This window comes from Macaca fascicularis, chromosome 9, assembly GCF_037993035.2.
Source record: "Macaca fascicularis isolate 582-1 chromosome 9, T2T-MFA8v1.1".
Lineage (NCBI taxonomy): Eukaryota > Metazoa > Chordata > Mammalia > Primates > Cercopithecidae > Macaca > Macaca fascicularis.
The window spans coordinates 2,343,395-2,353,378 of NC_088383.1; the positions used below are offsets into that span (position 1 = coordinate 2,343,395).

The 9,984-nt window shown below is 43.3% G+C and overlaps 1 long non-coding RNA gene across 1 annotated transcript; it reads left to right on the forward strand.

The window, feature by feature from the left end:
* Nucleotides 1-2,303: 2,303 nt before the first annotated feature.
* On the forward strand, nucleotides 2,304-9,338 carry LOC123575497 (uncharacterized). Its single transcript, XR_006700742.2, has 2 exons — nucleotides 2,304-2,480; nucleotides 8,693-9,338. It is a non-coding gene; the product is annotated as an uncharacterized lncRNA (long non-coding RNA).
* Nucleotides 9,339-9,984: the final 646 nt, after the last annotated feature.

Sequence of the window (9,984 nt, forward strand, 5' to 3'; positions counted from 1 at the left end):
ATGCTTCCAGCTTTTGCCCATTCAATATGATATTGGCTGTGGATTTGTCATAAATAGCTCTTATTATTTTGAGATATGTTCCATCAATACCCAGTTTGTTGAGAGTTGTTAACATGAAGGGATGTTGAATTTTATCAAAGGCCTTTTCTGCATCTATTGACATAATTTTATGGTTTTTCTGATAGTTCTGTTTATGTGATAGATTATGCTTATTGATTTGCATATGTTGAACCATACTTGCATCCCAGGGATGACGCCGACTTGATCGTGGTGGATAAGTTTTTTGATGTGCTGCTGGATTTAATTTGCAAGTGTTTTATTGAGGATTTTCACATGCATGTTCATTAGGGATATTGGCCTAAAGTTTTCCTTTTTGGTTGTGTCTCTTACCGGTTTTGGTATCAGGATGATGCCAGCTTCATAAAATGAGTAAGGGAGGAATCCTTTCTTTTCAAGTGTTTGGAATAGTTTCAGAAGGAATGGTACCAGCTCCTCTTTGTATTTCTGGTAGAATTCAGCTGTGAATCCGCCTGGTCCTGGTCATGTTCTGCACATGGACCCCGTGTTTTTGTGTGTGTTTGTGTGTGTGTGTTTGTTAGTTTGTTTGTTTTTGAAGAAAGAAAGAAAAAGAAGGAAGGAAGGAAGGAAGGAAGGAAGAGAAAGAAAGAAAGAAAGAAAGAAAGAAAGAAAGAAAGAAAGAAAGAAAGAAAGAAAGAAAGAAAGAAAGAAAGAAAGAAAGAAAGGCCTAGTGTGTGGTTCTCCCTGTCAGCTGCCTCCTCCTATAAGAAATTCTGTTTTTAACCACATCTGTTCATGTTCGTCCATGCTGGCACATTTCTCTGATTCCCTGAAAACTTTGTCTTGTAGAACAGCAAGGGGGTGCCATGGGCAAAATCCAGAGCTGGGCTCTTCCACACAAGCCCTTCCCTTCTTCCTGGGTACAGCTGAGCCACTGCGTCCCGACACTCTCTCAAGCCCTGAATTTTAGAGGAGGAGTTGGAGGCACATACAGCCTCTTGTCCAGCTCTGATTTTGTCTGGAAGCATCCATGAGGGAGGAATATGGGTGGATTTCCAGGAAAATCCTCCCCACATCTTCACCTGAGGCCCCATTTTCCAGGATTTGTTCTGTGTACCCTGGTACCTTTTTCTCCTTGAGGCAGAGACTAGGGATGAGAAATAGTTTGATTTTCAGACAAAGCAAACCCTGGCTCATTTGTCTTTCTAGAAAATTCTGCCTGAAAATGGAATAGATCATTGTTTAGCTCACAGCGGCCCCTTGCCACTCGGCCCTGGTCTCCTAACCTGAATCATCATTGCCCCATGCCCTCTGAGGGCCACTGCCAGTGTCCTGATGTGGCACCAGGAGGGGCAGCCTCCTCCAGCCCTAGCGCCACCTTCACTAGCCTTGCAAGGAACCCCAGGGCCTTGCTGGAGCCTTTTGGGATCCCCTGGCCCCCTGGTTCTCATTAACACCCACACATGGCACTTCTAGCTCTGCCCCACCTGGGACCAAGCCAAAGCCCTCTGTCTGACGTTTGGGGACTGGAATTATCTGAGTTTTCCCATTAACTTACACTTCTGGAGTCTGGCCATGGTGAAGCAAGACTATGGGTCACCAGGATGTCCCCCAAGGCTCCTCCTGTCACCATCCAACAGGACTTCCGCAGGGACTCCTCCTGTCACCAATCATCAGATGTCCACGTGGGGCTCCTCTAGTCACCATCCATCAGGACGTTCACTCGGGGCTCCTCCCGTCACCATCCATCAGGGCGTCCCCCAGGGCTCCTCTCGTCACCATCCATCAGGATGTTCACTCGGGGCTCCTCCCATCACCGTCCATCAGGACGTCCCCCGGGGTTCTTCATGTCCTGGCCTGCTCTGCACACCCTGTGGCAGGCAACAAGTACAGGGACTTCCCAGACGGTGGCTCAGGTCGGCTAGTGTTGCTTTTCTTCTTGTGACCCAGCCTCAAAAGTCACATCGCGTTACTTCTGCTGTGTGCTGTGGGAGGGAAGGTCCCAGGCCTACCTGGACTCAAGGAGGGAACCACCTTTCATGGAAAGGGGCAAGGTCTCTTTGTTGAAGAAGCTGGGATGGAAGAAATGGTTGCTGTCAATGTTGAACGATAAAGTAGCTCAGAGCTACTATGCCAAATACGTTGCTCCCGTGGGCTTAGTCGCATGACCCCCAAATTCATGTCAAAGTGCTGATGTTCAATACTGCACAACGTCACTCTATCTGGAAACAAAGCCTTTAAAGAGATAATCAAATTAAATGAGACTACTATAGCGGCCCTAATCCATTCTGCCTGGTGTCCTCATAAGCAGAAGGATTTAGGACACAGACATGCGCAGAGGGATGACCCTGTGAGGACACAGAGAGAAAGAGGCCCAGCTGCAGGCCACGGAGAGAAGCCTCAGGAGGAACCACCCTGACCACACCGTCATCTCCCCTTCCAGCCTCCAGGACTGTGGAAGAGTAAGTGTCTGTTTTCTAAGTTGCTGGTCTGCGCTATTTTGTGCTGGAAGCCCCAGCAAACACACACAATTGCTGCTCCCCTTACTTCAGAAAGTTGTAAATAAAATATTGTTATCTCAGAAATATTTAACTGTAATCTAGGCACGTAGGACATTCCATGAGAAAAACAAACAAACTAACAAAACCTAATTAGAAGCATGGAAAATGCAAAAATAGCGCTCAGGTCAACAATTAATAAATATTTAGTTGGGTCATAAAAGATTGCCATTGCCTCAAACTGGCAGCAATTTAGTGGAAAACTGGTGTCGACCCCTGGAGCGTGGAACCAGGAGGTTCCAATACAATCTTTTCTGTGAAACACCAGTGTCACTTCCACCTGGAATCACGTCACCTGCCTCTGTCTTTCTACGCCCTTTCCTCCCTCTGTGTGCTTCTCCAGGTGGTCACGTCTCCCTCTTTCGTGAGGGGTCAAGTGATGTTTAGAGCTGCCCAATGCAGAGGCAGAAAACTGAATGTTTGAAAACTTACTCTAAGGATTCCTCCAACCACCAGCCTGAGACCTACTTCACAACTACCGATTGTGTTTCCAGGTCAATCGGCTAACTGAAATGTCTGTCTGCCAGCTTAAATATTATTATTTATTCTTGAAACCACAACAACAAAAAAAGGAAACCATATGTCTAAATGCTTCAGAAATGGTCCCTTTTTCAATCAGTGCATCTTGAACAACATATGTGTGTCTAATCTTTATTAAGTGAGAACTAGGGAGTCACATTTTTTATGGTGCCTTCACAGATTGGTGTTTTCCAAATAGGAACAATTTACGTCGTCACAATACATCTCTTTTGGTGTAGGAAATATTTCTGCTCAGAAAATACAGGGTTAGCACTTGGCTTGCTTTAGTCTGGATGTCCCAGAAATGTGTTCTGAAGAAACACGTAGATGGGAGAAAATGAATAATTATTATTCAAATATCTGGAATAAAACAAATTCCACAATCAATCACACGTATACACAAACAGTAACCTGACTTGAGAAAGTTCTTAGGGGTGCACTTGTATCAAAATCTCTAATGAGGAAGTGGCTTTATGAAATCAAATACGTGGAAGTACAGGATACAATTATAAATCAAAATTCATTTTTGTGCTTACCCAGGGAAGACTATAAATCAGTTTAAATTAGTATTAGTTTCTTCAAGTTTTAAATTCCTTAATTAGTATATATTCCTTTAAAATAGTATCTTGGATTGCATAATCATAGTTGACTTTGCAGTCACACTTCTGCCTCCTGGCTGCCAAAAAATCCTTCAAGCATGGAACCCCTTATTTTTAAACACATACAATGACCACTGCCCTCACCGCAAAAGAAGTGTGACATGGACAAGCCTTGAAATTCACATTCATAAAAACCTACAAGAGTGCATATGATTACACAGAAGTGTGAAATAGACAGGCCTTGAAATCTACTTCCATTAAAAAACTACATGATCGCATATGATTACACCGAAGTGTGAATGCGTGGAAACGGGGAAACGATCTCCCAGTTGGCAGGCTTCCCTCTGGAGGGGCAGAGGGGGTGTGGGGGGACCACATTACCTTCCTGTGTTGGGATTTCTTTTCTTGTTCTCTGGTGGGAAACCATAGTGTGTTACCTTTGTAATTAAAACCAGTAAGTGCACCTGCTACGCAAAGCCTGCAGTGGGGCTCACCCGCACGTCATTGGGACCCAGTCTCACTTGTGGAAGGTGTGGTGTGATGCTTCAGGGAACAGAGAAGTGCTTCGTAATATGCTCGGGCCTTATGTGGCCACCATGGGCTGATTTTGACCATAGCCTCTAGAACGTATCCCTATCCTTGTGCTTGGAGGCTCAACGATTATTTTATTTTATTTTATTTTTTGAGACGAAGTCTCACTTTATCGCCAGGATGGCGTGCAGTGGTCTGATCTCAGCTCATGGCAACCTCCGCCTCCTGGGTTCAAGCAATTCTCCTGTCTCAGCCTCCTGAGTAGCTGGGACTACAGGCATGCACCACCATGCCCAGCTAATTTTTGTATTTTCAGTAGAGACAGGGTTTCACCATGTTGGCCAGACTGGTCTTGAACTCCTGACCTCCAGTGATCCACGCACCTCGGCCTCCCAAAGTGCTGGGATTACAGGCAGGAGCTACCCTGTCCAGCTGAGACTTAGTTTTTCAGATGTTTCTAACATCGTGTGTGTGTGTGTGTGTGTGTGTGAGTTAAACTATTCATTACTATGAAAGCCAAAGACAAGAAAAAGCCTCATTATTCAGAAATGGTGGAGAAAAGACTTAGTGTAAAATAGAGCACTGCAGGCGATGCGGTCACTCCTTACAGGGGCTGAGCAGCTGCTGAGCAATGGCCCTGCAGGACAAGGTCCATCTGGGGCCAGCACAGCAGCCTGAGATGCTGCAGAGCCACCATGCCCGGTACCCTCCTCTTTAACCATGTTTCAGATGTGTGAAGAGTGGAGGTCCTGATGATTTAATCTGTGGAAAACAGCATTTTTTTAAATAGTGCATATGATATTCGGCAGAATTAGTATTCATAATGGGTTTGACAGTCCGAGACCATGAGCTGAGTCAATAGTACATTTAATATTTTCTAGAAAGAATTATTAATAGCATTATTAATCAGGGTTCCCTAGAGAAACAGAGCCAGTAGCATACAAATAGGTATGTAACAGGAGATGTCTTATGTGAATTGACACAAGTGGTTTTGGGAATGGAAAATCCCGCAGTCTGCCTTCTGCAAGCCGGAGGCCCAGGAAAGCCACACGGTCGTCCAGCCTCTGTCCCGAGGCCTGAGAGCCAGGAGAGCTCACGGTGTGACTCCCAGTCATATTCCCGAGGCCCGAGGACTGGGAGCTTAGGTGTCCCAGGGCAGGAGAAGGTGCGTCAGCTCCAGAGGAGAGAGATAATTCCCCTTTCCACATGTTTGTTTCACTCAGGCCCTCAGTGGATTGGATGCTGCCCACCTGCTGGGTGGGTCTGCTCTACCCAGCCTAAGAATTCAAATGCTCATCTCATTTGGAGACATCTGATTCATACCCAGACTGTGGGTTCCAGTGCTCATCTCATCTGGAGACAGCTGCTCTCTACCCAGTGTGGGTTCAGATGCTCATCTCATCTGGAGACATCTGCTTTCTACCCAGTGTGGGTTCAGACACTCATCTGGAGACACCTGCTCTCTACCTAGCCTATGGGTTCAAATGCTCTTCTCATTCATCTGGAGACACCTGCACAGACACATGCAGAACAATGATTCACCAGCTATCTGGGTGCCTGGTAGCCCAGTCAATTTGACACATACTATCAACCATCACGAGATATTTTTAAACATTAAAATGTGATGGTTTAAAGGCATATACAGAGAAAATCCATGAGGATGGCAGGAGACCTCAGGGCATCCCGTACATGCACACATCACACCGAGAACTGAAAAAAAATATGTGTGGATTATTTTGCCCAGATAAGAGAAGATGTGGGTGCCAGAACAGCTACTGTACATGGACTGCATTGTGAGTTATCCATAGATTTTGTTTCCATCGTTTCATAGGAGAAGGGTACTCTGTAGTCAGCACATACAAGCCCACAGCATGAAAAGCTGTTGAATACACAGAGCATACTCTACATGTGAGGTGTGGCCCTTTGAAAACTTTGCAGAGATGGAAGTTCCTTGTAGATAGGATTTAAGCGTTGACTTGTTCATCAGGACAAATGGAGTTGGTCATTACTCTTTCAATCCCTTTTAACCACGAAAGACACCCATCTGAAGGGTCTTAAACAGAAATGCACACAAAGGGATCTTCATTTCACAGCAGTGGTCTCAAGGCTGTAGCCAGCATCGCATTGGATGACCTGCTTCTAAGACTAGGTCAATGTTGAGTACTCTGTTTGGAGCACACGATAATTTTAAACACGTGTGAAAATGTACTTTGACCATTAGTAGGAGTTCATTTACACATATTTGGACGATTAGAGAAATCATTACTCACCAAGTTCCACCTTCTGAGAGCTCCCTGTTCTAGGCTTAAATCATGAAGTGAAACCAAATTTCAGTATTATTTTCTTTATCTTTAACTTTTTGTTACTTGTAAATGAAATTTTTAAAACGCTAAATATCTGTTCGAGTTATATATGTGAATTATACTTATCTCACATGGCAGTAAAGTAAAAATCATCAATCAAGTCTCAGGGTACTTCTCTCCATTCCAAAAGCAGGAAAAATCTTAATTGATTTCCATTGTGCCTCTGATGTGAAACAAAGAATTAAAATTCCAAGGCTTTAGAATAAAACTACAAACAGTGTCAAAACACAACAAAACATTGTCAAAGCAAACCTATGGAGACAGTATTAAGATGTCAAAATTAAAATGATGTCATTGTAAATTACAGTAGCACTTTTAAAAAATGAAGCTTGAAGACCTCTATTTATGTGAATGTACATTGCCACTCATCTCAAACTAATCATTCACCCCAGATGTGTAGGAGGTGTGACAAATGTTCCAAAGCGCAGAAAATACATATTCCAAAAATAGTTTGGGCATTTTAAATGTGAGCTAGAAGATTTCTGTGAGTTTTGATTGTTACTTGGAATCAACATTACTCTTTTTCTTACTTGAAATCAACTTTATTCTTCCAAGTGGCATCCCTATTTTTTCTTAGCCTACATATGTACTCTGTACATTATACTACTAAGCATTGTAAATATATGGATTTTTGAATTCTTACATCCTGCACACAGCCTGGAATGAAGAGTGAGATCAGAGCGAATTGTTTATTACGGAAATAAACAAGTCAATGGAGTCATTGTCTGCATCGTTCTGCCTTTTTCGAAGGAAAGGGCCTCTTCTGCAGCCTAGAAGCTTCCTCAGCCTATAGAAGGTTGAGGCGAGACTCCTCCTTTCATTTTAAACTGGCTGTCTCTTAGACCAGGTGTATCCCTCTCTTCAAGATAGCATGGTCCCAGGTTTCACCCTTCTTTTTTCTTCTTTTTTCTTTTTTGCTTTTTTTTGAGATGGATTCTCCCAGCCTGGAGTGCAATGGCACCGTCTCAGCTCACTGCAACCTCTGCTTCCTGCTTCAAGCAATTCTCCCGCCTAAGCCTCCCAAGTAGCTGGGATTATAGACGCGTGCCATCATGCCTGGCTAATTTTTTTTATTTTTAGTAGAGATTGGATTTCACCATGTTGGCCAGGCTGGTCTCAAACTCCTGATCTCAGGAGATCTGCCCGCCTCAGCCTCCAAAGTGCTGGGATTACAGGCGCGAGCCACAGGGCCCCACCGAGCTTTTTTTTAAGGTTGTCACAAAGGCCTTAGAGCTGTTCTGGGATCTCTGTCTGAATACCAGGACCATATGCCCTGGGCGAGTTCAGGATTTGATCTTTGCCTTCATATTATTTCTAACACTGAGATTCTCACACAAGCTAAGGAGAATGGAAATGAGAAAAAAGAATAAGCAGTTTTTATGCCCAGAAGTCTTGTGTTGAAACTGTTTTTCTCTAATTCTGCCTGGAAAGTGAACTGTAGCATCTTTGAGTCATTTTCTCCTCCTGTGCTTCCTCCTAAGAAGCTAAGAGGAACCAGCTGTCACTTTCGACATTTGGCCTGGGTGTCTCTGTGGCACGATCCAGGGGCCGTTAGGTCAGCTCTGTCTTCCCCATGGCCACATGTGAGTGTGTTGGCAGCAGGGGTTGGCTCTCTCCACCTTCCCAGGACCCCTTCTAGCTGCCCTTCCTGAATCTTCCAGCACTCTTGTTCCTACCCCTTCAGAACTCTGCCTGGCCCCAAAGCCAGGCCATGGGACAGGTAAGGGGTTTGTTGCTGCAGCTACTCTGTCTGACACCCACTGATGGGGGATGCAGAACCTTCATGAGTGTTGGTAAGTGCAGGATTTATTACAGCAATCAGACCTCAGATGGGAGGGTCTGGGGAAACAAGGTTTGGCGATAGACATCGTAGGTCAGAGGAGAATCACTAGTCAGTCTTCCTGAGGCACGGACAGGCATGCAGGGTTCATTCGGAGCTTGTGAAAATCTGGGAAGTCAGACTAGGGCTGCTTGGGGTGCAGGCAGTGGAGAGAATGGAGCCTATGGCTGCTTGTTGGTCAACTGGCCCCGAGTCCGGAAAGGAGCTGAGCGCTGAGTGGAGCAGACCTTAGACCGACCACAGCTCTGTGTCCATCTCTTACAGACTCGCATCACGGTGACTGCCAGAGATGCCTTCACCTCTGCTGCGGCCAGTCCTAAACCAGAATCCCACAAGGAAAGGGGTTCCAGGAGACAAGACTGCCTGCTCCAGTTGATACACCACAAAATCACTACAACAACTTAATAACGTATATTGAAGTGTGAAAACTGCACCTGCTCAATGGACTCCCTGGAGTCTAAATTAGACATTGATCCTACAGAAATAATCAGGAAGCTGCGGAGACATATTCAGGGCCAACCAAGTCATCATTATCCACAACAGACCAAAAGGAGAGGAAGTCTCATTGTCCAAGAAATGCAAATTTTTAAGTTAAAATTTAGTACTTTCAAATTATACGATGAAAGAATATAGCTCTACGTATTTTTTAATAAAATGTAATTTTTTAATTATACATTTAAATAAGTATGGGTTAATACACATCCCTTGTCTGTGCATTGAAATAATTTATTTTATTTTTCTACTGTATTTCTATTATGTGTGTTACTTTCATACTACAAAATATTGAGAAAATAATCCAAAGAATAATTAACAATGAATTAAAGATTAAACCATTCAATAGTGTACCAAAGATTTTATTGTAATTCTTAATATTTGATATAGTAAACTTAACAACAATCATTTAACAAAACTTGTTATCTCATCCCTCTTGGTATGTACTCAAAAATCTGTTGAAAGTCATGCATATTCTATTTTTACTCCTGGCCACGGTGTCTTGATTCTATGACGTATACTCCCAAGTCAGAGTGTGAGCCGTTGTGTATCTTTTGGGTTGGTGGATGTCAGATAACACATATTAACTTTATTTGGAACAATTTACCAAAGACAAATACATCACCATATGTCTGTGTATCAGTGTGAATAAGCATAAATGGCCCACATTTTTAGCTGAATAAATTAGATGATAGATCTCTTTTAAGTGAATTTGCACTTGAATAATTTTGTAAAAGTGCAAACACAGTAACATTCAGTAGGGAATTTTGCTGATAAGGTAATGAATTAGTTTACTTACTGAATGTTTCAAAGAGTCAAATAGAGACACTTAGTTACTGCTTTGCAGAAAGATATGAACATTTAAATACAGACTTATAATTACTAGTTGATCAACCTGATCAGAGGCGAACACTGCAGCCTGATACTGTAGTAAGATGCAAAATAAAAAGAAATGAGAATTGAGCATCTGCAGCTATAATTCCATTTTAGTCCATTTGCTTAATGCATTTTGTTATTATTGAAACAACAGATTGTAGCTAGATTTAGCCTCAGTATCATTATGT